The sequence below is a fragment of the Nyctibius grandis genome, chromosome 10 (assembly GCF_013368605.1).
Source record: "Nyctibius grandis isolate bNycGra1 chromosome 10, bNycGra1.pri, whole genome shotgun sequence".
Taxonomy (NCBI): domain Eukaryota; kingdom Metazoa; phylum Chordata; class Aves; order Nyctibiiformes; family Nyctibiidae; genus Nyctibius; species Nyctibius grandis.
In genome coordinates, this window is record NC_090667.1 from 30,448,369 (window position 1) to 30,475,918 (window position 27,550).

The following is a 27,550-nucleotide window of genomic DNA, read 5'->3' on the forward strand; positions in this document are numbered from 1 at the left end:
CTTTTACTCTGCGCTCGCCTATCTCGGAAAAGAATAAGAAGAAAACGAGGCACAAAAAGCCCCTCACGGGGGTTCGCCCCAGTCCGGCCTGCGGGCGGGACGCCCCGCGCCCCCTCCCGCAGCAGAGGGGCCGGTCACGCACAGCGCGGGGGGATGCGCACCCCAGCCCCGGGCAGGGCCCCGCCGCCGGCAGCCACGGCCACCCGTCCGCCAGGCAGCCGAGCCCCGAGCTCCGGGGAAGAGAAACGCTGTGTTTGGGGGGAACGGCGGGGTTACCGGCTTCACCTCGCTCCGAACCACCTTCCGCAAACCCTCACGCAGGCGAGCTCAGAGAAAACACTTCTCGTGGCCCCGGACTTCACGCACACAACCCTGGCAGTGTGCTCTCCAACCCGGGCACTGCCACTATCCCCCTAACCTGTTTTCTCTTGCCCAAAAAGCTACTACCCACCTCATCTCCGGCAGTAATACTTGGTAAAAACCTCCCCCGCTGTTTAAATATTATTTATTTACATTTTCACATCGTTTCTGAAGGCCAAATCGATGCACGTAGCTACTTCAAGTGCAAGTAACTGGAAGGACGGCAGCCGCCCTGACACGGTTCCCAGGCAGCCCCGCACTCTCTCAGGAGCAGACAATGGCCCCATCACTTCTGCTGCTCAAGAACCTCACAAGAAGCAAAGACAAAGGACCCAATTTACTGACAACTTGTGATCTGATGTTAAATGGGATGTGATACGGATTGCTTTCCACCCTAAAGTGTTTTCGTGTCAGATAACAAATTTATTAATGGGATTTTTTTCAGGTCACAAAAATGTGACCCCACCCTCTTATGAATATTTAATAAGGGACTAAGGGCATCTTTTGCAAGACCCTAAATCTGCCAGAAACAGCCTACATGAATCAGAGAGCGCCTGCCTCTTAAAGGGGCACACACGCACCGGGCAGGTCAGCACAGAAAGGGCACGGGAACGGCCGGTATTTGTGAGTCCGACACGTACGCAAAGTCAAGCAAATAAATACGCACACACTGCAACACACTGGACGCTCAACAATCACATAAACTGGTAAGGCATGCAATGAGCTAGTAGTAATTATTGCCTGCGCTTAAGAGAATCCTTCCTGTCCTGGACTCCAAAGAAATCTCGAGGAACTCGGACTGCTTTGGGGAATATATTACAGAACACACAGACTTGAACTTCTCAACAGTTTCTCTCGCGGACCACTTCCTCCTCCCCGCTGCATTTGCAAAGAGCATCACCGTAGCAGCATCCCCGGCTGCACCGATGGCGAAGCAGCATTGGTAGGAAGCAGCTCTGTGCATTTAACCCACCCGTACTAACTCTGCCGCTGAAACACGGAGGGGGCCGCACACCTGGGCAGTGTCTGCAGACCAGTCACGGGATGCTCCACAGACCCCACTCTGGAAATCTTCCCATCTATCTCGTCTTCATCAGCACAAACTTCTCCCCCCCACCCCAATCCTATTAAGTCACATCTTCAATTCTTATTTTATAATATGGCCATATCCAGGTACACACAGCTCAACGACAGACAATTCTCCCCAGCCTTGGGCAAGACACTAGACACTTTTATTGGGTTTTGGTTTGTTTGGTTTTTTTTGGTTTTTTTTTTTTTTTTTTTTTGTTTTTTTTTTTTTTTTTTTTTGTTTTTTTGTTGTTGTTTTTTGTTGTTTTTTTTTTTTAATGGCTATCACATTCAGGATGTCTCTCTCTCTGAGAGCTTAGTTTGCAAATTTCTGGCCCGGCTCTGGAGTTGCCTGCACACCCACCACTTCAAAGGCAGTCAACAGCCTCAACATCTCTGTCTCCTCATCTGCAAAACGGGGATACTACGACTCATTTCAGAAGCTTCTGTAGACTAATATTTGCAAAACACTTTGAAAATGAAAGGTGCTGGCTAAGCACTGAGTGTTGGCCACAGAACCTGCAAGACTTATTTTTAAAGCATTTTATACCCTTTCATATAAAAGCTTCATACGTGCAAGCTCAGCCAATGTCTGCTGTGGGCTTAAAACTTCAGCCTATTCCCTTAGTAACGGAGATGGTAGCACTTCTTAAGTAAGGTCACCATGAAACATAATGCATTTCTAAGCCAGCAAAATATTTTAAAAGACCAAGAAGAACCATAAACTCCCACTTTAATTCCATTCAACTACGGAGAGTCATCACAGACCAAGGCAATCAGCCAGGGATGTTCAAAACAGAACATACAAAGTAACAAATTAAAAATAACTGTGAATGAGCGTGGCAGACTAGGTGGCTATTTGGCACCATGTGCTCAAGAGATCTGATTCATACTAGGTGGTGGTATCAACACCTAGGTTAAAAAAAATAATCACTGGAGCATAGCATGGATACTAGGTTCTAAGGTCCTAGTCAGAGGAACAGAATATGAATTATGATGAATACAGTGGAATAAATGTGGGGTTTTATGCCATTATTTTACGTGTACACTTTATTCACAGACATCTGCAGGTACCTATCCATGCAGAAGCCATGGACTTGCCTATCGAAAAGCCCCAGCTGCCTGCAGGCCAAGGGAGAAAGAAAGAAAAGACAACACACCCTCATAGTGCAACCTCCTCCAACCAGAGGTCACCTGCCCCAAACCAGGAAATTTTATGTCTAGTCCCAATAAGAGGTAACTTCTACCTGAGACAGCAGTTCATCTGTTCTTGTCCTGGGGATGCTCCCCTGGGCACGCATCAAACAGGTCCCACTTTGCTCTCTGGCAGCAGATGGTGGGCCAAATCCCGCACCCCTCTCCCCGAGTACAAATTTGTGAGTAATTCAGGTGAACTTCGGTGCCGGTGCTGCTGTGGCACGGAGGAGCCTGCCCCAGCCAACTCCAAACCTGGCAAAGGCGAGTGCCAGATTGGGCTGCTCGGCACACGGGCCGGTTTAAAGGCAAGCTGCTCTTTGCAGTCCTGAGGGAAAAAACCGTCTCGGATACTATTCCCACTCCTGGATCCCCAGGCCCATTTTTGTGGGGTTAAATCACATTTTCCTGTTTTGAGAATGCTTCATTTTCCCTTGTTGCTGTTTGAAAGACCTACAAAAACAACTGGGGAAAACAACTGACTAAACAGGAAACAGTGAAACTTATTACCCACAGAGTGCTGAGAAAAAGGACAAAGTAAACATTTTTCTTTGGTAATTTTTAATAATCTCAGCTAATGCCCTCATGGTAAAATATCTTCAGGCAGAAAAGTGATTTCTAGGCTGATGGTGTCTCCAGCAAAACAGAACACCAAAGCAATTAACATTTCAGGGGCGCTTGTGTCCCTGTCGCTGCTCTTTTTTTTTTTTTTTTTTTTGATGTGAAACTGTCATTTTCCTTATTGCCCCTGCAAATTCTGCATGAAAAAGGCTCTTTAAATCCCCTCAGTGTTGTACAATGGTTTAAATTTCACTTCATGGCATGTTTTAAATTACCATTCACATCTTCATTTAATGCATCATTTTATAATGCCAGTGTTACTAGTTAATTTATATATACACAGCAGGATGTGTCAACATTCAGGTGAGTTATGAATATGATTGTGCAGGAGTTATGGAAGACATTTCAGCAAAATTATGGTTCCCTCTAAACATAAAAGTATTAATAATGAATCAAACATCGCAGGTAAACAACAGATTTTATATAATTGTACCCCCCACGCTTCCAGGTAAATAAATAAACAAAAATGGCAACATTTTGGCTCTGCATTCGTATTTGATTGATCTTAATAAATTGCCATCTCCTTTCCTAATAAACTGTAATCTCTTGTTTCCGCCACAAAGTAAAATTTATTAGCGCACTCTTCTACCAGCAGGTCTGCATCACTCACAGCACAGTGTGCAAACTGTTCCAAGTATGCTCGGGCATTATTCATAATTTATTTTTCTGCCCCAAAGTACACAATATATTGAAAGGTAATCACCACTAACTGTTCTCGCTTACTCGCCTTAATTATGTGAGATAGCATTTATGTCACGTACAGTAGAGGAAATGCCGCAGTTTCCATTAAAACTCCATTTTTTTTTTTTTGCCATGAGTTGAAACACAGCGTTCACACAGAGAAAACCTTCTTAGGACAGGAAAGGCTGGAGGTGGTATCTGGTAGGAGATGGCAACACCTCCACTTGAAAAGAACAACCCCTGTCTACCAAAATAACCTACGGGGCCTGACAACAGCGATGGCTCTGAGAGGAAAAGTAGGTGTTTTGTCATGATGTTAAAGTTGCCATGGTAAGAAAAAAACCCACAGAACGAAACATCAACAAAACAAACGTCAATCAAACACGGGTTTGCCCGGTAAGTATTAACCAGTGAACTCCTGGCCACCCCAGACGGATCATAGACAGGCAGGTGGGGCTGGAGCAGCCCCGGTGCCCCCGGCCCGGCGTTTGGAGGGGGATCACCCGGGTGTGGGGCTGGTGCGGGTACAGCCGGTGGGAAACCTCGCGTCAGACACACTGCCCTCTCCTGGCAACCTGCTCCTGGCACCAGGAGACTCAACGCTTCGCCTCACCACAAAGAACCCCCTTCTAAAATAAACCACGTCTGCTTCCACACCACCTTACAGACACACACCCTTACGTGCACACATATATCGCTACAGATTTAAATTAAAATTAATCGGATTAAATACGAGCCCCTTTATGTAAAACACCTATCGGCGCGTTCCACACGCAGCCCAGGAGTGCCCAGCTATAGATTGTGGTTCATCTGTGAGAACAACCTGTATCGCCGCTGGGCATCTCGCCCTTTCTTACTCTGCTGGGAACACACGTCGGTGTATTTTCAATAAAACACCTTCTTAGCAGTAACGGGCCACTGTTCTCCTTTCAGTGGTCCCCAAGGTTTCATGATACAGTATATTTAGCTGGCTCATAGTTTCAAATTTTCCTCCAACATTCAAAAGCTACTTTTAATTTTGTTAAAGGCGGCAGCCACAGGAAGAGCTTTTGCTCATCTTTTCTTTAAGGAGGAAAACAGTTAAGTTTGCACACGCAACAAAACAACTCGAATTATTTCCTAAAGAAGTGTTTAGACAACAGCCCTCGTGGTTAGACAGGAGCGCACAGCAAAGCTGCAGCGCTGCTGATGCTACGTGGGGATGGAGTTTGAAAGCAGCGCTGGGATCTCTCTGCTGCTGCTAGAGCAAAGGGGTGGCACCACGGCGCCAGGAACCAAATGCGCCTCCAAAACGCCAAAGAGCAGCAGAACAGTGCGATCTGCAAAGCTGGCAAACACCGCTAAAGACAAGAAGACTTACTGCAGGCAGGGCACAGAGCAGCCCTCCGAGATGACCTCTGGTTGCCGTACTGGACTTGCAAGGTATGCTTGCTGCAAGGCAGCGCTAACTACCAGGAGGAGCTACTACAGGTTAACACAGGGTTCCCCTGTATACGGATAAAAAGCGATTTTGGAAGCAGGGCATGGCAAGGGATGCCTCCTCACGACCACCGCCCTGTGACGCACATCGGGTGCTTCTGCTCCTCCTCTTCCTCGCTGTCTCAGTAGCATCCCCTCACTCAGCCTGGCAGGATGGGGGACGGGAGGGAGCCGGTGGCACGCTGCAGGGCAGGAGACAGCCCAGCTTTGGCACAGCCACCCCCTGGCCTTTGGCCATGTCAGTCATTTCGATGGTGCACGTCTGGTTTCACATGGACGAGAGACAGCCAGCCGTACAGGCTAAGCAAACACCCCAACTACAGGACTTTGCTCTCGGATCCCTCGGGGTCATCCGACCGGCTCAGAGTCCTTTGTGCGGCACTAAGCAGGGCTCGCTGTGCGCTTTGGGGTTTTCCTTTGTACTTCCACTCCGGCCCTTCACAGCACAATGCCGCGATCCATCACTTCTTCCCAAATAAATGGGGCTTGAACTGAACTCCAGGACAGGGTCCTCCCCTCCCGCCTCCCTTCCCCAGGCAAAGGGGGCTCCTGTCTGCAACCAAGGGTTAAGACCCATGGATGTTTCCTATCCAAATTCGGCTGCTGCTTATCCCAATCCTTTTCTCTCCCCTGAGCCACAAGAAAAAAGGTGATGCTGAGAGGCAGCAGGTCTCCGAGCCAGGAGGGGATGCAGTGGGGCAGCCGGGCCCCATCCTCTGCTGCACCCATCATGGCAAAGGGTGAATATGCAAATAAAGGAATTTGTCTGGGGCCCCTTACCACAAATTTGTCTTCTCACTGCAAGAGAAATCCCTCAGATGTGCATCAAGACTTGGGGCAGGGCTGCCTCGGCTGGAAAAGCAGAAACTCGCTGCAATGTGTAACAGGAATATGACAAAAAACCGTCTCTGTGAGTAAAACTTATTTATGCTCTGGAAGGAGACGACAATTCTCTGCCATTAAATGCAGCCACTTCTGGGATGGACGGTGGCTGCAACTTCGCCATACAGAGCTCTGGAGGAATTCAGGACACCTGAGGCACCAAATCCTTCTTCACTCGAATGGAATTGCAGGGTGATTAAGCAGAGAGAATGTAACTATCCAAACTGTAATTTGGCCAGCACAATGGATCTAACACCCCTATTCTTGGGAGGAAAAAAAAAAAAATAAGTACTGTATTTGAAGTTCAAAATCTAATTAACCATTTGAGAAAAAGAATTCTGTTTTTAAAAGAAAATTCCTAACAATATAAAGAGAATTAGTGCCAAAGTTTTTGAAGAACCGCATAAAACGGTATGAAAAACGTATGATATTGTAATAATAGGAATGACTGGATTTGCTCAAATGTTCCTTATACCTTATAATACAAGAATAAAATACAGTGTAAATCCTTCTATCTACATAACTTCCCTGTACAGAAAAATCTCTCCTTTAATAGGTTTACACCTTTAACATGTATTAGTTTGGAAAAGTCCTAGGGTATAATTACACATCTTGGCTTGGCACATTAATAGCTGTTCCTTTCATTTACTGATTTCTTTTACTGGTCAATTTGCTATTTTACTACTCTGCTCTTACAGCTCGGCTTCCCAGCGGCACTGGCCGCCGGCAGACCCCGTGCTGGCAAGGGGAGAGGGTCTGAGCTGGCCACGGGCTGCGGTGCTGCCTTAGGGAGGGGGGTTTTGATGCCTTGCTCTGGGCCATCTGCACGGACGATGCTCGTCTGGGATGCGGCACTTGCATCCACGTGTGCCAGCAAGCCACAGGCTGCGGGTAGAGGAAGCGGAGCTGCCCTCAATTCCTTGAAAATCTGTGCAGAAATACACCCTTCGAGCCCAGGAGAGAACAAGTCAAGCAGGGCTTCTTCAGCGCTTCTTGCCACCTTGCTGGTCACATCTCCCTCCAGGTCCCTGTGGACCGTGCATGTGCCCCCCAGTACCGTGCTTGCTGCTGCACAGGCTCCCGGCCCCGTGTCCCCACATGCTGCTCCTTCCCACCGTCCCCATGCCATTTCCTTCCAAACCCTCTCTGCCGCCTGGCAGCTCTCGATTCCTCCTTTGCTCCAGGCCTTCCCTGCTCGCTTTGCCACGAATTCTGCTCTCTGCCCCCCCGAAGCTCCATCCCTATCGCTTCTTCTCACCTTCGCTCTCCACATCGCTCCTCCTCACCTTCCCTCTCCCATCGCTCCTCCTCACCTTCCCTCTCCCCAATGGCTGGAGAGACCTGGAGAGATGCTCACCTGGGAGAGGATGCTCACCTTGCTCCACCACACGCCTGGGAAAGGACCACCTCCCCATCACAGAGAAGGGACACCCCTAACGATCTACCCTTCCAGTCCCCGCAGGTTCACTTTGCATCCCTCAGCTCCAGGCTCGGAGGCGAAGCTGGCATTCGCTAAGCCTCCGTCCAGCTTTTACAGGGTTTTTCGACAGTTTAAGAGGGTTTTCTTGTGTTATAGCGGAGCCGTCCGTTTAATGGCTTTTCAGCACTGCCATTATAAACCAGAACTTTTCAGGTGTTTATTACTCAGCTTTAAAAATTGGCTCGATGCTGAAATTTGGCAAACGAAGTGTCAGCCTAGGAGAAAATTTTATTTTTTGCCAATTTTTCTACTCTAAAAAAAATGACCCCATTTGGCCGCCATAAAAATGCAGCTTTTGCTGCCTCTGTGACACTGGTGAAGTAACAAGTCAATACTGTAATATTGCCAGCAGAGCTGCAGTGATTTAACGCCTAAAATTGCTTTGAAGGTGAAGAGTGCTATTGAACTGCTAATTATTAACTATTATAACTGATCCTGCCGCACAACAAAGATGCGAACAGAAAACAAAGGGAATATGAAATGTCACTGGAAAAACAAGGCAGAAGAGACCTGAGGGTCCGGCGCTGAAAATGGATGAGCTGGAAAAGAAGAGCTGGGAGCGCTGGCAGGGTGGGGCCCTCCAACCCATGGAAGAATGAACAAACTGATATGGAAATATTATTTTTCATTTTCCACGACCATATTTCAAATACAAACGACACCGTGTAAGCTTGCTCCATGCCAAAGCTAGCAACGCTGTAGGATCAAAATCAGCCCTAAACTGAGCTGGACTGAGGTCCACAGGGACCTCACATTGCTCAGCCCGAGCCAAGAGCAGCTTTGCCATTTATTTCAACGTGCAGAAGACAGAGCCCTGAAGGTGCTGAGGACGGGCGGCCTCACCTCGGCGGCCCAGCAGACATACAGCCACATAAAAACAGGCTGGGAATTTCAAAGGGCCCAAAGATGTAAGCATGCCCCAAATCTTCAGGATCCTTTCAAACCCCATCTGCACGGGGGCGGCAGCATCCGCATTGCCCACGGCCTAAAATCTGGCCTAGGCTGATCCGCCTTGGCTGGCAGAGGGGAAAGAAGGCTGTCTGCACTCTAAACCTCCCGAGCCACTTCGCTGCATTACCTTAAGGGACTGCGGTTTCTAACAGGGTGAGTATCTCTCCTTTGGGGAAGAAGGTGAGGACCAGGAGGCGACAGCGGCCAGGGCACAATTCCATTCAGAAAGTGCCGTACCAAAGCAGCCCAGAGAGGTCACCGGGGCCACTTTCAAACGTAGCAAGAAGAGAAAACAATTTATCTTTCTGGAAACTTTCTGCTTGTCTAAGTGGCAGCTATTTAAATACAATTAACAAGGAAATGATTTTAAAATTACAATACATTTAATAAGGCAGCATCACAAACAATTTACATCTCATTAAAGCGTTTGAAGCTGCAGAATCAGCCTCCCAAACGGGCTGCACGACAAGTGGGAAACCCAGACACAGGCAACAGCTTCTGCACCATCCTCTGACACCAGACACACGCCAGGAGGACAGCAGAGCAGAGGGGCTCGGAGGTCCAACCAAGCCCCCAGCCAGGCCAGCCCCACGGGGAGTTCTGGCCACGGCCCCTGGCACAAGGAAGGATGCCACGAGCCAAAGCCTTGCTGGAAGTGGGTGTAAAACAAGGAAGGAAGGAAGGAAAAGGGTGGGTGCGCATGTGTGTGCATGTGGGATGGGCACTTTTTAATATACATTAGTGAACAAAGAGTTTAAAGAGATTTCAAGCTATTTACTCAGCTCTTTATATAATTAAAAGTTTATAGATTACACGGCCACAAACCTTCCGAGATCGCTGCCGGGTTTGGACACACATTAATTCCCAGGAGCCTCCCACAGAACAATCCCATACCGACACGTGCAGCAGGAAAAGCCTCAAACAAGTAACAGCTTTAAAAGCTTCCAACTCACTTTCGACTGTGATTTACTGTGGTGGCTCCATTTAACCTGGAGGATGCAGGAGCACTTCCCAGATCACACACCACTTCCCCACGTGCCGTTGGCTTCCTTCAGAAAGCCACGCTGCCGCGCCGAGACCCGCTGCCTGGATCACATCCTAGGATGCAGGCTTTGCCAGGAACAGCTTTACGTGGGTACCCCCGTGGGTAAGGGCTGCTGTTTTTTTCTATCAGCGCAGCTCTTGCTATACAAAACCCTTCTGTTGTAGCCCCTGGAGAGGAGCGATGTGGCAGGAGGCTGGTGGGAAGCCGTTGCTGGTGGGAGGGAAGGAACACACACAGTAGTTCTACAGGTGATGCATTAACAAGTTCCTAGATGAACGAGGAATGCAGCTAAACAGCCTTAATTTCAATTAGCAGAAGACTTGAAGCCGAGGACATCCATGAGAGAGGACATCCCTGAATAAGTCACTCTTCACAATCAGCCTCAAGTGCTGGCACCGTCTGCTAACAACAGTGACTTAGGCACCAACCACACCTTTGATCCCAAAGCTTGCTCCAAAGTACTTCATGAACTGAAAAGGCACCAACAATACTTTCTCTGAAGTTCAGCGCAAGTTCTTATACAACCTTTTACTTTCTGTGCCTCAAACTCAACAGGCTCTGGAGCTGCGTGTGACAGTTGTTTAATGCTGCGCAGCACAGTTATATACAACACCGGCAGGAGAGAGCGAGAAAATAGTTTACAATTGAATCTGCAGAGGAAATTTGGGTAAGTTGAATGTAATTATCCATTTGGAAGCTGGCCAAGGGCTGGGACTACTCAAAAGCAGGAGGGAAGCTGTAAGAAGCGACCGGTTTTGCTTGTCCTTTGAAAGGCAGCACCTCTGAGCTGCCCCGTGGGCTCTCAGGTTGGAAGAGCCCTCTGGGATCATCGAGTCCAACCATTGCCCTCACACCACCCTGTCAACTAGACCATGGCACTAAGTGCCATGTCCAGTCTTTTCTTAAACACCTCCAGAGATGGTGACTCCACCACCTCCCTGGGCAGCCCCTTCCAATGTCTAATGACCCTTTCTGAGAAGAAATGCTTCCTAATGTCTAACCTGAACCTCCCCTGGATCGCCCGCTGCTCCTGCTGTGGAGACTGTGCTGGGATCCCAGGGTCCTGTCCCACTGCTGGGAGACCTGTCAGCGGTGACGGGGGGCTGGAGGCACTCGTGCTCCCCAGCACCTCTGCGGGGCAGGGGGGGCAGCTTGTGCCCAGTAAAAAAAAAAAAAAGACATGGAAAAAGTGACTAATAATAAATAAAAACCACTGGTAGAAGCAAACCAGTCGCTGTCTTGCCAAGCAACATGCATGCAGCCGGCTGCTCTGGGTGCGGCACGCCGGAGAAGCCCCGGAGCCCTCCGGGTGGTTCCCGGGTCTCTCCATCCCCGGTGCCGTCACCGCCAGCCCGCGTCACCCCAAAGCTTCCTGCCCAGAGGTGCCGCCGACTATCGACACGGGCCTCCTGCGTCTCTTTTTCAGACCTGTGGTTTTGTAGCTTGTCAAAACAGGATACTCTTTGAATTTAAAATGTTACGATTTAAACAAAGAGGAAAAAGTTATTGCTGTTGTAGCAACCAGACAGCAGGCTCTGCTCACGCACACACCGCTCGTGGTTTCTCGAGGCCGGTGTCCGCGTTTGCCAGCACGCTATCGCTGCGATCCTGGATGCGAAGACAAGTGCCTAAGCAAAACAACGATCACTTTCTATGAATTACTGAACATGTGTAATTCATTTATCTGTAATATTGTGCTAAACTCTGCTCCAATTAAACAAACGAAAACACCTGCTTAGCACACATAGATCTTTCCATACCTCAGGGGAAGACACATCAGTGTGCTCTGTAGTACAATCTGGCTCAGAAGCCTGCACTAACAATGCAACGCTGGGATTTTTTTCCTTTTTTTTTAAATGCACATAGGCAAAGAGGTAAAAAAAATATAGACGGTGAGATTTTGGGAGAAGAATATTTGTTTTTAATATTTCTATCTTCAGCACATGCAGTTCTGTGCCATTTAACTGTTTATCGCGGGCTTCTCATGGGCACTTGGACCCGAGAGCATGTCAACGCTCCAGAGAAAAAGGTGGGATAATGAAAACTTTAAAACACACGTAACGGGCCCCAGACCTCATGATACTGTAAAACTACCAAAGAGACCTCGCGCTAACAAATCTATTGAGTCAGGGGAGAAGGGGTTTCCTTCTCTTGCTCTGTTTATGGACCATGGGCACCCACCAGCCCTGTGGGATGTTCCTGCTGTCCCCCCACATCGGATATGCATCGCAGTGACGCACAAACCAGGGTCACCCCAACCCACCGACCATGGGGGCTGAGGCCACCCTGGGCACCCCAGATGACCAAGCAGCAGCAAACGAGACACAGCCCCATCTCACACACGTGTTGAGCCAACTTAGGGGTGTCCCTTTGGGGGTGCCTCGGCAAGGGGGGTGCCACGGCTGGTCTGGGAGCCCCGGGTGCTCTGCTCAGTGCAGCAGCTGCCATCAGGAGAGCCTGCAGCCTGCCAGAGCCCCTACACTTAACTCATTTCCTATTCTTTACTCAACTGCCTGCAGACAATAAGCTGTCAATCAGATCCCCACAAGAACATTTACAATTATCTTCCCTCTCCCGCACCTCAGCATGGCCCCGGACGAATTGCTCCATCCTAAACTGTTCACACACGAGCCATTTGCAACTCTTCTATTGCCGTAACTGCCCTCACTTGAGAGGCCTGTTAGGAAATTGAATTTCCTCGTGTTTTCAAATGAAAGTACTTTGGTGGCAAAGCACAGAAGCAAAAGAACGGGCCTCCTACAGGTGTGAGGCAAAAGCAACCAGGAATGGAAAACCTGCCCCAGTAATTATTATAGCATCCTGTGCAAGCAATAAGGCTGTTTGCTGCTTTTTTTTTTTTTTAAGTTTGCTTTTTTCCCAGCAAAATCAAAGTTACAAACTGAAAGTGTTTTTTAATTTCTGTTTTGTTTTTCTTTCCTTTTTTTTTTTTTTTTTTTTTAAGACAGGGTGGTCCCCTCCGCTCAGTCCTGCAGAATTAGCAACAAAACACCACCACAATTTTGCAGCTGGCCCTGCCTCTCTGATGTGTCCACTGCCAGGCTCTCCCAGAAGAAACGGGTTTGTTTTTCTTCTGGGTAGACACAGCTGAGGGAAGGACTCAAAATGAGCACACTTTCCAAGCAACAAGCCCAAGTAAAAAATAACAGCGATGGAAGTCATAAACATATCTTCCCTTGTAGTGCCAGTTGTGTACAATGTGAGTTAAAAATATCTTAACTATGTTCTGTGTTATATTAATGCTCCTATTCTTGAGAGAAATCCCCAATACTTTGGGGGCACTTTCCAATACTGCAGCCTGCGATCCTGGCCAGGATGGTCTTTGGGCCCATTCCTAATAGCACCGAAATCATCACCATCACTAAATTAGGGAAAAATCAGTACAGTAATCACCCACCACACTGTGACTTCAGTGATTTTCTGCTCGAGGGTCAGTGTGGGTAACAGCGAGGAGGCATTCACTCTCCTATTAATTGCTTTGGGCAGCATCTTTGATGGCTGTCAAACAGAAAAGTAACTATTGCCATGATGGCTTTTCCCCTTCTATTTTTAATTCTTGCGCAGAATCTTTCTACAACCTTTTCTGATGAAAAGTAACCTATCTGATATTTCCCCTCTCCTTTAAAATGTTTACCCTGCTCCGAATCTGCAAGGTGTAATATCATCAAGGAAGGTCAGGTTTCAGAGAAGCTGATGGCACCGCTGGGCGCTCCCACCACTTTGAAAAGACGAACAATAGTCCCTCAAGTGTTGCTGCCAGTGGCACAGCAGTGATTCACGACAGAAGGTTAGAAATTTGAAATTAAAATAAACTGCTGAAAACCTGCAGATACAGAGAGAGATGCAGGAGACCGAATAAAATGGGACAATCTCTTAACCCAATCAACAAAGTGCTCATTGTTCCAGTTTAAGACAAGTAACGTAGCAATAAATATTGAGCAAAGGAAGTCAACCTGTATCCACGGCCTTCGAATAAACACAAAAGTTAAAAGTAAAATCAATGCAAGGCCTTTGGCTCCTGCCAACGTGTGCTGTACTCCTTCTTGCTCGGCCTCGTTTTTACTTTCGGAGATTTTCTTCCCTTCTCCCTTGTTATTCATACCTTCCTGTATAAACTCCTTATCACACAGTAAAAGGACAAACAGAAGGAACTGCCAACGCGCAATTAAAAGACACGAACGACAGCTCAGTTGTGTTCTGCAAACCCACCTGGGTGCAGATATGGGGAGGAAAAGGGCCGGGCAAGATGCCAACCCCCAGCCCCCGCGGAGCCAGGGGAGCCCCTGCGCCTTCCCGCACCCCTTCTCCCCACGGGTGACGACCTCTTGAACCACCAAATCCAATTTAACCTTCACCCCGTAGGATGGCACAGACAGCATCTAGCAGCTCTGGAAGATACAGGCGCATTCATCTCTACTACAAAAGTTTGAGCATTCAGCTCTTGATCTGAGAATAAATGCGCGCTTTGGTTAGCTCTCATTTTTCCTGAGTGGTTTATCCATTCCCGTGCCAACACCTCAGCCAGTAATACAGGTTTTCACAGCGAGTATTAATTTTGACTTTGCTTTTAAATCACATTTTCTTCATTTGAGCATTATTATATTCCACAGAACCAGGCGTGAGCATCATGCAAAAGGCATTCTGGTCCACGGTTGTGAATACAGCTGTGTAGGCAGAGGAATATTTGTTTTCCAAGTAATTTGTGCACATTCACAAAATTACAGCTGTCTGCAGTTCTCCTGAAATATCTGCCCTGCTGTTTACAAGTCATAAAATATAATCTGTCTTTTGTAGGGTTCCAATTGGTAAATTTGGAAAAATACATATATAATGTGCATTATTATTTTTTTACACTCAGATTGGCTGCTCCCCATCACGTACTGGCTATTAAACCTGTACAACACCAGCACTAACGTGAGGAGCCACTGCCCTGAGACCACAGTGGACAGACCTTTGCGAGAGCCAGACGGGCCTCACAAATACACTTCAGAGATCACTCACCAAGTTGCATCTCACTCTTATCCCAGAGTATCACAGAATCACAGAATCAACCAGGTTGAAAGAGACCTCTGGGATCATCGAGTCCAACCGTTGCCCTTACACCACCATGTCAACTAGACCATGGCACTAAGTGTCATGTCCAGTCTTTTCTTAAACACATCCAGAGATGGTGACTCCACCATCCCATGAAGGAGACCACGTGAAATGGAGGCGTGGGTTACAACCCAGCTTCGGGCAACAGGCTGCCACTTTGGCCTGAACACGGCTCACGTTGGGATGGAGCTGGGAGCTTTATCAATTAATAATCTGACAACAAGGACAGAACATCAACAAACAGGTCGTTATGCATCTATTCTTGCAAGTAAAGCCAACAAGATTAAAACTACAAACTACTAAATTTGCACTGTGGGTATGAACCAACAGGTTAGGCTGGCGGTTAGCATCTCCCAACAGGTTTGCTTCGGATGTTTATCCAAAGCTATTAAGAGTTAGCCAAAACACTTCTATCAATTTTTAATTTTTTTTCCCCAAGGAAAGATGAAAGAATTTTCACAAGTGTTTCTGATTTTTGCCTTTTGCTTCATGACTGTATAGATAAAAAACCATTTCTTCCAAAAGTTGAATGCACAAAATACCATTCACTCGCACATTAAGTCCTTGGGATAGAAATTTTCCACAGCAAATGCGTACCACACCTGCACAACACAGAATCACAGAAACAATCAGGTTGGAAGAGACCATTGCCCTGACACCACCCCGTCAACTAGACCAGGGCACTGAGTGCCATGTCCAGTCTTTTCTTAAACACCTCCAGAGATGGTGACTCCACCACCTCCCTGGGCAGCCCCTTCCAATGTCTAATGACCCTTTCTGAGAAGAAATGCTTCCTAATGTCCAACCTGAACCTCCCCTGGCAAAGCTTGAGGCTGTGTCCTCTTGTCCTATCACTAGCTGCCTGGGAGAAGAGGCCGACTCCCACCCCGCTACAACCTCTCTTCAGGTAGTTGTAGACTGCGATAACACAAACCAACCCTGCTCAAGGCCCAGGACACAAACCATGAATAACTCTTCGGCCCAAAGTTTTGACGAGGAGCAAAGTGCACAAATCCAAACATCCTACCAAGAAATCACAGTGGGTGTGATCGCTGCCATTGTGCAAACTGGAACTCATCACGTTGGTACCACTGGAGTGACTTTGGTGTGAAACTGACGTGAAAGAGAAATCAGAGGTAGGAAACTAAACCTGTCTGGGATCCCTCGACTCCAGCATACTCCCTGGATCGCAGTCCCTTAAACCCAGGACAAATCTGGCTGGAGATATTTAACACAGTGCTGCAACCCGTCACGTGGCTGCACAGATATGTCGTAAAAGGCTCGAAATTGAGATGTGCCACACAGGTTAATAGCTTAAAACATGGCAAAATATTATTTGAAGCCGTACCACTTCAAAATGCATGCCACAGCGACAGACCTGGCAAGAAGGCGTTGAGATCTGATAACCACACGTACCACTTGGAAAGCGCTCCATCAGGGTCCTCCACCACGTTACGTACTCGATGCGTGCTGGCACATGGCATGAGCTGTGGAGCTGCAGCACGGCTCCCACGACGTACCACGATGGAGGACAATTTTCTGAGGGGCAAACAGTACCAAGGGATGGCATCATCGTCCTTGGTGGCCCCAGCATGGGCGCTGCTCTCTGACACCCATCACTACCTGAGCTCCTCCCGTCATCTTCCCACCTCAGTTCAAAATACAATTTCAAAACTTTTCCAGCTAGACACGCTAAACCCAGGATGTAGATTTTCCAATTAGTCTCTGTTTAAACATCTGTTGGTAGACTGCATTTAACACCAGTTATTTGAGCAAAGCGCAATTTGATTAGGCTGTCTGAAACGGAGCCAAAGTCTGCAAAATAATAGCTCAATTAAATTTTGTTTTGCTTTCATTTGTCTTATACTTTCCTGAGTGTGATACAGTTGCATATAATCAAGTAAACTAATTCCTTTCAAAATGAGAGATTTCAGTGCCTTTTCCATCTCCCCTCAAAGTTTATTTAATAATCTCTTCCATCTTCTCCATGCTTCATCGAACTTCATCCTGACACAAGGTACATTTCTTTCTTGTGCCTTCAGTCTACTTTAATTTTCTAGGCTTTCAATGACTTGAGATTATGCACCATTAATGTTACACCTTTAATAGATTAGTAATTTATAAAAGGCAGATTACACTTATCAGGAAAATAAAAACATTTCGGCAACACAACAGCCTTTCCTTTGCACACACCGCAAAATATTTTGCCAACCTGACGACACAGCTGTAAAACTGTCAAGCTCTGGAGCCACATCCAAGCGGCATTTCCAATTGTTGCCCTGCGTTTAGTTTCTCCTTATTCTGTTATGTTGCACTTGTTGCCCTGAAACTTCAATATTAGCTCTAGAGATTTAAAGACATGAGGCAAACAGCTGCTCTCCTCCGCTCAAGCAAGCTGGATTAAAATGCCTTCTCTCTTTCTCTCCTGTTTTTTTTTCCCCTCTTTCTTTTTAAACAAATTGCTTAACTCAAGTATTTCTGGCAGAGTTGACGGTTTTAGGGCAAAATTTGGCTCTGTGATCATGGCTGCAGATCCCTCCAGTGCATACTCCTCTCGGTCGGTGCACAAGGAACACCAGTTTCCCCACACTAACTAAAGAAACTTTGCCTTGAGGATTAAAAAAAGATAAAAAGTCACAGTAACTCAGCTGCTATGTAGATGTGTATATGATTTAAATTTAAACATTAAACATTTAAACATTAACTTCTTTCACACTTTTGCTAAAAGAAAAAAAAAAGCATGGATTCTTCCGAGAGAAGAGATTTCTTTTATCGGAGGAGATTTTTGATAGTACTTTTTCGTTAGTGTGTTTTTTAACATATTTGTTGCGAAGTGTGAACACAAAGGGACAAGCTGAAATAGGTATCTGGCAGGCGCTTCCCCAGCGCGTGCTGCCGAAAGCCACGAGCACTACTGCAGTTGTTAAAAACGTGTCTTTCGACGCAGAACGGCGAGGGACTCCTCCAGCACCCGTCCCGCTCCGCCCTAGGCAGCGCTTTAAAATACTCCTGCAACAAAACAGCCTTAAAAATAAGAGGCAGCTAAAGTCCGTGGAAGTTCAAAATGGGATACGTCCTATTTAAAATGTAGAGAGCTACTAAATATGACAACCATCTGATGTATGAAAATTATTCACAACCAAAAACAGACAGTCTGGAAATAGCTGGGATGACTTCATTTAGGCAGAATTACCCAAATCTGTTTCTAATATACACAGTACACATAATAAATTTTTACAATATGACAAGGAAAACAAACTTAATAAAAGTTCCTGATCTTTTGTTACACAAGCAAGCTATAGCCACGATATGTTTATAATATTTTGCCCATGATATCACAGCTAAGTAACAAAAGCTAAGCAACACAGAAAACAGTTACTAGGTATGACTTCACCTCGCGACTCCCGCAACGACATTGTCGCCCCGGCGTCCCACCTTCCCCGACCCGCAGCCCGCGCTCCGCGAGTACTCGCCCTGTCACTTTTGACTAATCGTTTCCTTTTCTCCTTCTCCCAGGCACCCTCTGACTTGGGAAGCCGCGGATCTCTCTGACGAGAGTTTGTTTTTTTCCAACTACACCAGGACTCATCTGAACGGTAAGAGATTTTTTAGCCTGTTTCCTTCACTCCTGGTTATTTGACAAGTGCTTGAAAACCCTGTTATAAACAATCTCTGTAGGAAAACAGATGATGTCTTACGATCACAGAAGGTAATTTTTTCAAGAACCCAACTTTCTGAGCGTTTCCCAGATGCACCGCGTCAATCTTCCCGCGTTTGACGATCTCAGCTGGTTTTCCAGCCCGGGCGTTTCGCCAGGCGGGCCGGACTGCCCCTCATTGTCACTTCTGTTCGATGGCACTTGCACCCACTGCTGTTATTCCAGGCTTCAGGAAATTTTCTAACCACTGGACGGGCTCCAACGCCGCGCACTAATAAGTTGCAGATCGCAGCGCTCGTAAGTGTGTGTGTGCACGCGTGTGTCGGAGAAGGGCCACGGCGTGTAGGAGGGAGGGGGAAAAACAGTAGTTCAAAAATGCTGCCTACTCCAATTGACAGCAAAGTGACCCCTGCACTTCATCAGAAATTCCTGCAGACTGACAAAATAAAGGAGTTTGCTTTTATCACACACAGTAAGACTCATATGGAAAAATGGAAACACTGCATCACTTGACCTTAGGTTGCCCCCTTTTCAACCACAGATGAATATTATGTATAAAAATTGTAAATCAATTTGAGATGTATTAAAGGAGATTCTCTTTTTTTCTGTATTAAAGGTAATACCTTTTAATCTCTAGATTTATTTTGTAATGTCAAGCAAATGAGAAAGACTTAATTTCCGTAACTGAATTTTGTTACTCTTAAGTCTCTTTAGCATCTCTGCATGGTGTTCACATCATTTCCTACACTCTGCTTGCATCAGGAAATAATGAGCGAGCATCGCTTACCCAACACTGAGTCACAAATATTTGCCTACATTAACAGAGCATTAAAAGCCATTTTAAACAAGTTAAGGAAATTGTGCTAGCCTTTGAACTGTGATTCACTACCATGAGAAATTAAGGAACTTTTCCTCTTCTAAAGGCAAATATCAGTTGCCGCAACCTCCTTGTAATATCCTTAGGTCCTAGGGCAGACTCTCCTCTTAGAGATCCCTACACAATAGATTTCTTTGATTAATGAAACTACTCCTGAATTTTTCCTACACTCAGTGTTGGGCACTTTGAAATTTCAGTCTTTTCACATCCTTGAACTCTCATCAACATTTTTTTTCCAGACTCTATCAATAAAATTGATTACTTGCAGTTCTGAACTCTGTTCTGCACATGGAAATAAAACAATTTGTTTTAAAGTATTTTCTGAAGAAAGCAGAACTTGGCAATCATATCTACAAGATCAAAAAAAAAAAAAAAAAGGAAAAAAAAAAGGGACAACCCAACCCAGCAAGCCTTCCCCACAAAAAGCAAACCAAAAAGAAACCTCTCCAGCAAACAAAAGAGAAGCAACATCCTGATTTTATCACAGCAGCAACGCAAGCTGAATTCCTGACGTACACATCATCAACCTCACCGTTGTTCTCCTGATTGATATATCTTCCTGTCGGATAGGAAAGATCTTTTCGGATCATTAATATGTTCATTAATTCGTTATCAAATCTAGCTCGCTGTACTTAAACCGCTCCGTACCGTGGCCCGGGAGTGCCTCGACAGCGCCGGTGTAATCACGGCCGTACGGACCCCTGACTACCCGGCCGTTGAGACGCCTCATACCTACCACCGATCTGTTGCTTTTACAAGTTTAATCTCAGTATTAAGGAGCTGATTGTGGAACCATGTCGCTATAACATCTTCAACCCAGCTGTACATCATATAACCCGCTGTCGGAGGGGGCAGTCTCCCATGATTCCTAGCAGCAGCGCATACCTTTAACTCCCTAATCTGTAATACTACAAAACACCGTTCTCATTTCTTCCCAAGCACAAGTGGACTACCAGCAAGGGTCCAACAGTGTTATTCCTAATTACCTTTTTTTCACTCTTGATCCTGTGGCGCTCATAATTAGTTACCTGGGGCTGCAATCCAATTTGAAGTGATGACAAGAAAGTGATCCATGAAAAAGTAATAAGTTAAATCCAATTTCAGCCTTCCTCTAATTAAATGCACATGGAACTAATGACTCAAACCCTACCATTTCAGTGATAATGGTAATTAGCGAGGTGGGAGTCACTCTCTTTTTTCAACACTGTAGGTGTAAACCACAAGGTAAAATGGCAGGAGCACTCTTAATTACATGTGTCATTTTGTCAGCAATTTACACGTTTCTGACCAGTCAGGAAGGTTTCATTTGTTTTCCCCTTCCCCGAGGTGGGTAACACATGGCTGGACACAGCCAGCCCCATGGCCCCGCTCCCAACCTGGCCAGAAATCACATTTTTTAAAAAAAACCCACTACTCTAAATGTTTAATGTCTAAGCCAAAAACCTGCTAGAAAATTATACTCGGGGTGCTCTAACAGGACACAGGGCTGGAAATGAGGGATCCTGGCTTCTACTTGCACTTTTGCCCCACAGCCCCGACTTATTTATAACATGCAGATGCCAAACTCCCAAATACCTGGGCGGGAGCCACACACCTGAATGCCACTGAAGATCACAGAATCACAGAATCAACCAGGTTGGAAGAGACCTCTGGGATCATCGAGTCCAACCATTGCCCTCACACCACCATGTCAACTAGACCATGGCACTAAGTGCCATGTCCAGTCTTTTCTTAAACACCTCCAGAGATGGTGACTCCACCACCTCCCTGGGCAGCCCCTTCCCATGTCTAATGACCCTTGCTGAGAAGAAATGCTTCCTAATGTCCAACCTGAACCTCCCCTGGTGAAGCCTGAGGCTGTGTCCTCTTGTCCTATCGCTAGTTGCCTGGGAGAAGAGATCTGCAGCTCTCTGACCTTGGGCGAGTCACTTGATATCTCTCTGCTGGGGTTTACATGGCTAGAAAATGAGAAGAACCGTATTTGCTGACAGTACCTCCCACCGCCAGCTCTCCCAATACATCGGTATTTTCCTAGAAGCCACGTTTCTTTGGAATCGTGTAATTACAGGACACTCATAGACTTCTTTCAAGAAAAACAACTCCGTTTATCACCTTTCTGCTCAGTCTGAAAAACTGGAAAAACTGAATACTAAAGGCTTTAAAAATATATATAAAAGGGCAGCAAAAAAAGGCCCACAGGTTTTACTGAAAAAAACCCTTAGTATCATAATTTTCAAGCTGATCATGTAACTTTGAGGACCTGACTCAGATTTTGTTCTGTTTGTGGGGTGGCTGATATTTGCACTTCACAGGCATATGCCAAGAACTGACTAATACTTATAATTGGGCTTAGGGATAAAAAACAGAGTGAGCTATGGGTCCTGTGGTAGAAACCAGCAAAACCCAACTTTGCTTTATTTCCAGGGTCAAAAAACAAAAAAAAAAATGAAAGATTCAAGTGAAATTTTCATAGGTGAACTATTTAAACTCTTCAGAAGTGAAACCTCAACCCAACTAGATTTGGTGGCAAAACTCCCATGAGTTTGCTGAGGCCAAATTCAGATCAACTCCCATGTTTAAGAGTGAAACAGAGAAGATACTCATACAAATAGAATAACTACACTTGCAAATTTATTTCGCCTCCCAAATTATCTGCCCAGACATAATTTCTCTACCAGTTGTTACATTTACTACTATGTAAAAAAGATACACTGTGTGTAAAACCCGAGGCTACGTAACCTGGTACTTGTGTGCTCCAAGCGAAACAGAGAACACCCTTCCCTCCACCTTTCAGTGTTTATTACGTTGTTGAGTGAACGATTCCAAATTTCATAAAAAACAATAATAATTGCCCCCAACATCAAGCTACAGTGATTCTTCCCTCTTGCCCTCTTCTATTTCTCAAGATACTGGAAAGAAATATTAAGATAATATAGCATGCAAATTAAATTCTACAAAAGCCCAGCCAAAAGGCTGCTCTAAAAAGCAGCGGTATGCAAAGGCGAGGACAGTTCTGTCCTCTCAGCTTCCCCTAGTCTCACCCCGAAAATCTAAACCAAACCCAAATTCTTTTCTTGGCCGTGACTTAAAGAGAAGATTTATTTTCTGTTTTGTCAACCAAACCCAAAAGTTTCCATCTTAGTAATTTTATTATTTCTTCTCTCCAAACACACGCAGGTTAACTATCGTACAAAAGATCTAATTTAATCACATAAAAAAGTCAAGTGATGGGTTTCAATTGCAAGATACTGACTTGGACATCCTAAATCTGTTTTCAGTCCAGTATCCAACTTTCAGCTCAATGCAACACACAACATTTACGTCTTTAAAAAAACACTGTATTTTTAGTATTGCCAAAACACACATGCACTTTTACTTTCTTGGGAGAAAATGTGTCTCTTGATTTGTTTCCAATCTGTGTGCTCTTGCCAGCAACTAAAATGCTTGAAGAACCAAAATGAATAATCGTTAAGAGCATCAGCAATTAAAGCTGCAAATTTTAATCAATACATCTATTAATACAAAGATATATTTATCTTGGCCAGGAAAAATGTGCACATTTTCTAAATCCTAAGCATACCTGGCCTGTTAAATTATTTGTTTCACAGACTCAAGGAATCCAATGTCTATGGCAAATATATCATCAAACATGCTTTAGTCTTTTTTTCGCTTCCAGTAATTTTTGCGGGGCTGATATTTTTTATGTTCTTTTCCCAACTGCTGGTTACTAAATCCATTCCTGAACTTTCAATTTTCTTTTGTTTGTGTCATCAGGCTGCGAAACCAGAGGTCACTGCCAAATCTAAAGCACGGCAGTGTGAGACAGGCTCAAAATGTGAGTCATCGTGTATTTGGAGATTTATTTTTTTTATTCAGCTATCAGCAGAGCATATCTCCACTCCTGTGTCCAAGTTCTTATACACTAAATATCTCAAAATTTGCTAAAAGCAAGTCTCCAGGTAGAGTTATCAAGGTCAAGAGACTCCAAGGACATCACTGGAGCCCACTGTCATGTAAACTCATTGAAGGCACCATGCCCCAGTGCAGCCATGGGATGCCGGGATATATTTAAGTACTGTGGCTATTTGATCAGTGAATAAAGAAGGAATATAGGAAATTATCCACGAGGCGATAACAGATTAGCTACACAGCGTACACTAGATTAATTTTCCGCACCCGTCTGTGGCGGTGGGGTTCACGTGACAAAGCCATCCAGCATCAACAGGCTGAGCCTGAGACCGAGGGAGCCCTTCCAGCCCCGCGTGGGACCGCAGCAGCCTCCCCTCCTGGGGCGAGCAGGGCCACAGAGCATCTTATTAGGAGACCAGGCACCCCAGGCGAACAGCATCCCTTCCCCTGCCCTTCACGCAAACACAGCTCCCCAGCACTCACGTTCAGGAGCGTCTCGGCAGTGCCCTCGCCAAGCACAGCAGCGACAGGCAATGCCTACGGTATTCTCGTTATACACAAAGTCTGTTTGTCAGAAAAAAAACAGGTAACTGCTAACTGCTGTGGCTATCCAATGAGACATCTGTATTTATAAACTAAGTGCAAAGACGACTCGGTTCATCATTTAAGCAAACTTGTGAAAAAGCGGCGCATCTCCACCACCCTCGACATTTATTCTACGTACTATCAGCAATGGGTATTGCCTCGTCAGTGCGGCGCCATCCGACTTCAGGGGGTGTGGGTGCTTGCGTGGGTGCAGCTTTACTCAACAACTCTACCCTCAGAGCCACCATTTCCTTTCAGCAACAGATTTTCATGGCAGGGATGCACTCGAGGTCTGTTACATTCAAGAGGACTTCCAGTACATTTAAGACCGCAAAAGCACCAGGAGTGAGGGGGGGCGGGGGGAGGGGAAAGACTGGGCAGTCATTTGAATCAGTGAGTGACAGGCTGGGCCAGCTCTCTGTATACATTAATAAATTAGAATTTTAATTGTGTCTCTGACTGCAGGAGCTGCTCCAGTACTTTAATACGTACCAACAATTGGCTATGTTATGGAATCCGCGATGTGGCCTTCACTGTTGACCTCTGCAACACAATTCCCAGTCTGACTACGGAAACTGTTTGGTTTGATCCTTTCAACTTATTTGAATCCTGACAAATAAGCTCACAGCTGAAAGGTCAACACAGTCATATTTCATCCTCTGGAGCTATTCTTAAGACATCTGCACAACAAAGCACTTCTTTTAGTACCTGACACTGGACCTAGCCAGCACAATCTCTCATTAAAAACGTCCCCAGTGGAAGAGTCTATTAAAAGGCACATGGATCAGCTACAGATTTACCAAATAAAATATTTTTGAAAGCATTAATGTAACGCTTTGGATTATGGCGCTCTATGCTGCCAATAAAACGTATATTTGCCCAATGACAAAATGCTTCATACTTTCCAAAAGAATAATAGCTCGGCTATAAAGTGTGAGGTGGTGTCCAGCAGCCTGAGCACGGGGGCGGGAGCCAGGAACTCATGAATCTTAATCCTACCTCTAAAACCAATTCCCTCTGTGATCCTAAGCAAGTCACTTAACCTGCTTCCCTCAGTTTCCCAGTCCAGAACTGGGATAATGCTACTTACTTATCAGACTTTCCTTCTGGGGATGTTTTGGAGATTAGTATTTGCAAAATGCTTTGAAGATGAAATCACTACACGAAGGCTAGAAGTTGTCCACGCTGGGCCAAGGGCTGCAGTTAATAGCTATTCCTCATTCAGGCAAAACTCCCCTTGAAGTCCCCGTCAGCTTTATTTGGGTGAGAACTGCAGGACTGGGTCCTCTCACTTTACTGTCAAGGTCTTCCGTGATGTTGGCTTTACCTTCTGTATTCTACTACATATTTAAAGAGTCTAGGATCTGTATTTTTGGAGGAAAATAATCTAAAGCACATATAAAAAGGCAAGAGAAGCAGCAATGCTGTCAGGGAACTCATGGTGATAGTATATCAAACCAAAAAAAAAATTAGAAAGAGCAAAATAGACACGAGTTTGACAACGTGCTATGACAACAAGCAAAAAAAAAAAAAAAACCTGAAAGAATTTGGGGCTACAGAGGCTGAAGCATCAGATATAGAAGAGCGAGATAAGATAAATGTCCCAGCTACAGGGCTTTGTGCGACCACAGCTGAACTGCTGTATCCAGTAACTTATTATCAAAAGTACAGTGACACTGTGCAATTGCAAAGAGAGGAATAATAAAAGCAATAACCATCTGCAAACCAGCAAAGTGGTCAAGGGTCTGGAAGTGCCGGTTTACAAAACATATAAAGAACCAGATACATATAATTTGCCAAAACTGGCAAGTACATGTTAGTGCCTCAGATGTTTGAGGAGTGTGAACACGAGGCAAGGCAAGGGACTGACTCAGTATTTATACAAGCAGTATTACTTGGAGCAAGAGGATGGAATTAAAGTGGAAAGTTCCTGAGCTTGTGCTTTGTTATGGAAAACCGTCTGAAGGAAAATAAGAGCGGTCCCACTACCACTGGGGATTTCTAACATGAGAATTGTGAAGAAAAAAAAAAGGAAAATGTGATACATGACCTAATAGGTCTTTCTTGTCTTTAACACCCGTGATTTATCCCACAAGACTCGCAGAATATACTCCAAAGCCGCATATGTGTGCACGCATCTTCTGTTTGGGAATGCTGTATTGGTTTTAGCTTTCTGAATTCAGAACAGCACAAAGCCTGATAATATTTAGATTTTATTTCTGAAGATGTCCATAAATCAGCAGACAATAAAAGGGGAAAAAACACACCGATGATATGATATCCTACTATTTCCCAATATCCTTGACACAGCAAATCAAGGGTTTGAGTGAACACAGACTACAAACGAAACAGCAATCAAACAGAAATGTTAATGCAAATCTCCTATGCACACTGACACGGTAACAAAAGCGATTCCATTTTGTCATGATCCAACCCTACCAGATGCTAATAAAAGTACACGCTCACGATCTGTAAATACGCCGTGGGTGGGATTTTCAAGAGCACCTAGCACCAGTCCTCACGCCGCTTACATCAGCCACAGCTGCTCTGTGGACTTCACCAGGAGGAAGCTCCTGAAGGTCCCAATCCCACCGTTCACCAGCAAGACGCATTTATTCAGCTTTTACAAGCCCCAGTCCCTCATGGAGGCACACAGGTTCCCCTTACCTGAAGGGCTGGCTGTTTGTCATTCCTCTTCGGAGACTTTAATCCACTAACTTGTTGCTGCTGCTGCTGTTGCTGCTGCTGCTGTTGCAGTAGAAGCTGTCGTGCCACCTGAATAGCCTGCAAGGAAAGAGGTTTGAAAATTGAGTTTACAGCAGACAAAGCATAGGGAGCTACACACACGGCACAGGGTCAAGGCACCCCTTGGTCATGGGGTACCGCCCCACTCCCGAAGCACCTTCACCGAGGAAAGCAGTGGTTTCCACAAAAAAACCCCAACAACTCTGCACCTGCATGCAATGGGGTGATATCCCACCGCTGGATTGTCCATTTTGATTATGGAGAAAACCAGCAGCAGCTGATGTTCAGCTCCTGGGTGGGAACCTTGAGGAACCGTGGGAATCCCAGGGGTGAGCACCATACCATTATATTTATCCCCTGCCTGAAGCGGCATATAGCCCTCCTTGCTACTGGGCAGGCTCATGTCCTAATGGCTTTCATGCTCCTCTTCTCCAGTGGGTCAGCTCAGCTTTACAGAAGAGGGCAGTTGTATATCACTGTCTGCTCTACTGAGCACCAGAGAAAGCCTGGGAAGTTTCTGGAAGGCTATGGCGGGAGGAAGAGGAGAGCCAGAGGCAGGCAGAACCGTGCCAAGTCCCAGAGGTGCCATGCTGAAGGCTGAGGAAGCTGCAAGGAGCTGGAGTGAATGCAATGAAAAGCAGGGACATCATCTCACCCCACCAAAATCATTAAGAGCTCGTGATGGACCAGCAGTGGGAACTTGGACAGGAGGGGGCAGAGCAGCGAAGGGACAGGGACGGAGGGGCAAGGGACATGATCCCGAAAGCACGAGCAGAGCATCACATGGAGGGGAATTATTGCAAAATTTCATGCAAAGCAAGGGAAAAGTGTCCCTGGACACTGGAGCCAGCTGCTCTGCAAGGCCTGATTTCTCCATCAGGTGGGGAAAAGGAAGCAGGAGGA

The 27,550-nt window shown here is 45.9% G+C and overlaps 1 protein-coding gene across 1 annotated transcript in view; it reads right to left on the reverse strand.

Annotated features, from left to right (window-relative positions):
- Positions 1-26,683, reverse strand: part of FOXP1 (forkhead box P1) — a 111,854-nt gene extending 85,171 nt beyond the window's left edge. Inside the window, exon 1 of the mRNA XM_068408490.1 lies at positions 26,570-26,683. The gene's annotated coding sequence lies outside the window, so the exon portion shown is untranslated. The remainder of the gene's footprint in view (positions 1-26,569) is intronic.
- Positions 26,684-27,550: the final 867 nt, after the last annotated feature.